At 42.9% G+C, this 5,539-nt stretch overlaps 1 non-coding gene across 1 annotated transcript; it reads right to left on the bottom strand.

Moving 5' to 3' along the window:
* Positions 1-4,989: 4,989 nt before the first annotated feature.
* On the bottom strand, positions 4,990-5,096 carry LOC132542688 (U6 spliceosomal RNA). Its single transcript, XR_009553656.1, has one exon. It is a non-coding gene; the product is annotated as a U6 spliceosomal RNA (small nuclear RNA).
* Between the last annotated feature and the right edge of the window lie 443 nt (positions 5,097-5,539).

Raw genomic sequence — 5,539 nt, forward strand, 5'->3', positions numbered from 1 at the left:
GACTACTGTATCCTGCTAGACTATCATTCAGACTAGATTGAGGCATAAAAACCTTCTCAGACAAGCAGTAGTTGAAAGAATCAACTATCACCAAGCCTTCCCTGAAAGAAGTTCTGAAAGGTCTCCTATAAACAGTCAGACCATCATAAATAGGACATATTCAGAACACTCTAAAACTCTACAAGAATGGCATTGAAATATCTTCAATCTTTGATATCAATAAATGTCAATAGTGTCGTCATAGTTCAGTGTGCAAGTATGCCGGGCGAGCTTTGTAGGTGGGTAACAGATGACCAGAAACACACGGCTGAGCTGAGAATGCAGTTTAATCTTTATTCACAAGCGGGAAAACAGTCCAACACCTAATCACCACACAATGTGCTCCTCCATCTTTCTCCTCCTGCAGCAGCATCAGGAACCCAGGAAGTACGTAGGATAGGGGGCGGGGAGAAGGGAGAAGCATGAAACTAACAAGGGCTAAACCAAATTTCCCGGAGGTGGGGGGAGTGAGACCAAACCAATGTGACAGAAAAGACCATGTAAATAGAACACAATGTCAAGCAATGTAACAGAAGCAGAACTAGATCCCAGAAGCAGAACTAGAAGCATACCAACAATTTCCCCTTTTCTTTTTAACTAATTGACCATAGTATCAGGAGTGTGGGATGAACAGAAACCTATATTGTACAGGCATTTTCAAAAAAGAAACTGACACAAACATGGAGGAACAAGTAAGCGAGCAACAAGAACCAGTGTGCTGCCAAGGGAAGGCCTGAGGGGGCCATTTCTTGCCTCTGTGGGCAAGGCTTTATCAAGCTAAAGGACCTTTCTTGTCTCTGTGGGCTTTTCTTGCCTCGACGGTAATTTTCTGATGACATATGGTGCTACAACATGGGACCTAATCTGCACATCCCCCAGATAAGTTAAGACAGTTTGGCTACCTATCCACTATGGGCTGCTTTTCCGCTTGTGAAGAGGTTTCCAAAGGCCTCTGCCCTTTCTTCATGAGACTGTTTCTCTGTTTCTGGAACATTTCTATCTGGGCCACACTCTGGTTTCCACCTGCTGCCCACCCACAGGAGCCGGCTCTCCATCACGTGGTGCGGGGCGTTGGGTGTGGGCTCCCTCCACACTGCTCAGCTGCCAGGAGCAGGGTGGCAGACATGGAAGGCAGGGCTGCAGCCTATCCTGGCCGACACTTTGGGGCACCTCGGTCCACACCTTCTGTATGGCCAGCCCGCCCGCCCTCCTGTTATGAAGTCTGGGCAGATCCTGGACCACCCGGAGATCATGGGCTCCCTGCTGGGACTGGGCCCCCTGGCTGAGATCCCCAGCTCAGCTCTGAAGGCAGAGGAGCTAGAATACACAGACATACATACAGTGATGGCAACCTGCTATTCCTGGAGCTGAAGTTTGGCAAGAAGCCACCGCCAGACAACGCACACCCCGAACAACTAAGACAGTATAGTTCTAAACTCGTGTTTAAAATGACATGTCTTCATAACAAAAGTTTTTCTCCTTGTGTATTGAAGACCATGTTTATGTTTGTGTTTAAAGTTTGGTAAACATTAACTTTAAGGTTATAAATGTAACTTTAAGGCTACATTCTTACCAGGCAAAGGTAAGAAATGAAAAAGGTTTTCAACATAGTTCTCATAAAGGTAAAATTAACTTACATTTAAAGTCTGAGGTAAAAATTAGTTAAAAATCAATATATTTTAACTAAGTTGGTCTAAAAAACCTGCGCACACCTAGGGTGTGTCTCCATCTTGAATGGGTGTAACAAAAGGTTAAGTAAGACATTGTTGATATGTAAAGCTCTCAAATACCTTCTCAATTAAAAATGGTGGACTGCACAATGGTTATGCTAATGACTCTCATGCCTGAGGCTCTAGCAGTGGTTCTTTGACTTACCACATTTTATTGCACTTAGATTGGTTAGGAGCCTTAAAATGAAATGAAAAAGACCTTCCAAATTTATAAAGATACTTAAACCAATTATATCATCGAGTTATCAATTGTGGTAAACTTCTAACCTGCTACAAGTTTTGTTTCATAAGTAAGTGAATTACAGCTGTCAAGTTCTCTACAGAAGAGCAGAATTCCAGCAGCTGACCTTCCTCATGCAATGTTCCACCCCCCGGCAATTCTTCAGTGGACATCTGCTTTGAACTGGCACTTCTATCGGACTTACTGGTACACAACACTACAGTGGCTTTCCTTTATGCTGCTGGGTTTCTCAAAGACTGACTGCAGCCAGCTGCCTTGGGACTCTAGGCCATACCCCACCCCCCATGCTGGATAATGCCCACAGAGACAGGAAATGTCCGGTGAGGCAAGAAAAACCCACAAGAAAGGTCCTTTAGCTTGATAAAGACTTGCCCACAGAGGCAAGAAATGCCCCCCCCTCAGGCCTTCCCTTGGCAGCACACTGGTTCTTGTTGCTCGCTTACTTGTTCCTCCATGTTTGTGCCAGTTTCTTTTTTGAAAATGCCTGTACAATATAGGTTTCTGTTCATCCCACACTCCTGATACTATGGTCAATTAGTTAAAAAGAAAAGGGGAAATTGTTGGTATGCTTCTAGTTCTGCTTCTGGGATCTAGTTCTGCTTCTGTTACATTGCTTGACATTGTGTTCTATTTACATGGTCTTTTCTGTCACATTGGTTTGGTCTCACTCCCCCCACCTCCAGGAGATTTGGTTTAGCCCTTGCTAGTTTCATACTTCTCCCTTCTCCCCACCCCATATCCTACATACTTCCTGGGTTCCTGATGCTGCTGCAGGAGGAGAAAGATGGAGGAGCACATTGTGTGGTGATTAGGTGTTGGACTGTTTTCCCGCTTGTGAATAAAGATTAAACTGCATTCTCAGCTCAGCCGTGTGTTTCTGGTCATCTGTTACCCTCCCGTGAAGCCAGCCTGCAGAAAACAACAAATAGGCTATATTCACCTATTGAAAGGCACAGAGTAGGAAGATGAATCAGAAAGCACAACCCAACAATATGCTGTGTACAGGAAAACCCAATGAACTCAACAAGACAAAGACAGACTCAAAGTGAAAGGATGGAAAACATATATTCCTTTGAATTAGTGTTTCCACATTCTTTGGATAAATGCCAAAATGTAGTATTGCTATATCTCCAGATATTCCATGTCTATTTGTTTAAGGACTTTCCATACAGTTTTTCAAAGGGGCTTCACCAGTTACCCATCCTAATTCCTTAACCTAACTTCATGATATAAATGATATGTATACAAGTCCTTGTTAAAAATATTTCTATCCAAAGAAAAACTCAGGTTAAGATCTAGAAAAAAGTTCAAATGATGGTGGATGTAAGCTCCTAGTCTTCTGGTATCTTTCTTCTGGTATCTTTTTTTTCTGAAGCACCAAGAGCTTCAAAAGTTCCTGCCATAATTCTAATGTCATATTATTGCTGGAGGTTTGTGTGGCAGGTATAAAACTGCCTCTGTCTGTTTCCCCAAAGCATTGGTCTGCAGAACACAATGACAGGCACCATCATTAGATACAGATAAATGGCAATGCAGGATAATTCTGTCCCCTGTATACTTTCTGTGCAGATCCAGCTTTCTAATCTTATTTCCAACTTTGACACCAGACAATACCTTTACCATCTCCCCAGAAAATACCTTTACCCCACCTGCATGTTAGCTAGCAGGCTTAGGCAAAAAATTAGGCAAAAAATTAGTAAAGTCATGGGACCCTTGGAATATACCTAAAATAGACATACTATTAGTTTTTGGGGTTCTTTTTCAAATTTGAGACCCCAAATCTAATTTTCAATATTCTTACTTTTGTTCTGCTTTATATCTTAATGCTTTTTCATCCACCAAGTTGAAGATACTACCATGATGCTGACCTGACTTCTCTGGAGAGTGACCTCACCAATGTGTCTTGGAACCTCACTTCCCCAGAGCCCTGCCCCATTAGGGAAAGGTAAAAACGGGTTGGGAGTATGAAATGACCTGCCAATGCCCATGTTCAGTGGGGAAATAATTACAGAAACCAGACCTTCCACCTTCTGTACCCCATGATGACCCTGGGTCTATGCTCCCAGAGGGATAAAGGATAGGAAAGCTTCCAGTGGAGAGGATGGAGCTCTGGTGTTGGAAATGGTATGGAATTGTACCCCTCTTATCCTATGGTCTTGTCACTCTTTATTAACTCAATAAAAAAAATTGTTATGTCCCTCTGCTCAGCCAGGTCTGAAAGCACTTTCCCTACATTGCTAATCTGTGGGTTGTCCCAGGCTCTCCACTTCCACTGGTAGCAGAGACCAGGGCAGCCCCTGGGGTCCTAGGAGACCTTGGAGATGAGGGAGAGTGCATGGAGAAGAATCAATCACACAACTTCCTCCTCTGAGCGAAGCCTCATAGACAACTCATTTATTGAGGATACAAGCAAGTAGATATACCCAAGGTTTAGAAAAAAAAAAGGTTGAGGTAATCATTAATCTGTACACAATACAGAGTTAAATCTTGACCTAAGAAGCCTCATAGATGACTTGTTTATCAGGAATACAAGCAAGTAGATAGGCCCAAGGGTTAGAAAAAAGAAGGTTGAGGTAATCATTAATCCGTACACAATACAGAGTTAAATCTTGACCTATCAAGTATTTGATCACAACTGCAAAGTTACCATAAAAGGTCTGGTCATGAGTTCACAATACATAAGTAGACTTTTTTCTCTAAGGGTAAATTAAGAGCACCTCAGGGCAGGGGGTAGGGGACAGTTAAGCAAAGCCAGGATAACTGTGGTGTGTTTCCACATTTTGGGACTATTACTAATCTTTTGTTGATTGTTAAGTGTTAGTTTAATTCCACTGTGGTCTGAGAAGATACTTGGGATGATTTCAATGCTCTTGAATTTGCTGATGCTGTCTTTGTAGCCTAACACATGGTCTATCCTTGAGAATGGCCCATGTGGCTTCGAGTAAAATGTGTATTCCAGTTTCTTGGGATGAATGACTCAAAAATATGGAATGCTTCAAAAATTTGTGTGTCATCCTTGTGCAGGAGCCATGCTAATCTTCTCTGTATCATTCCAATTTTAGCATATGTGCTGCTGAAGCAAGCACTGCGGGGGGGGGGGGGGGGCTTTGGCTGTCCATACACAGCAATTCATGGCCTTTGTTCAAAGGGAATGAGGAAGCATGTGCAGGAAGTTTCCCAGTCTGCAAAAGCCCATCCATCATAAGGTCACAAGGTCAGGTGAGGACCTTCCTACCACCCTTCTAGGAGGGGGATTGGGGTCAACCCACTCAGACTCTCATGGAAATAATGACTTGAACTTCACAGTGGGACCTTCCCCACACTAACCCAGTGCATGTAGACCTAAGTCCTACTCATGGAAAGCTCATGATAAATTCAGGAGCATCCACCCAATTAGCCCATCTCAAGATGCCCAGCCCATGAAGTGCTGCTTACTATGCAACATTGATGCATCAAGGTGATGGAAAAAATGTTATTTTACATTGCCCAATAATAAATATAAATCTGATCAAACTTCTAGATATGAATG

This window comes from Erinaceus europaeus, chromosome 1 (genome assembly GCF_950295315.1).
Source record: "Erinaceus europaeus chromosome 1, mEriEur2.1, whole genome shotgun sequence".
In the NCBI taxonomy this organism is placed as follows: Eukaryota; Metazoa; Chordata; class Mammalia; order Eulipotyphla; family Erinaceidae; genus Erinaceus; species Erinaceus europaeus.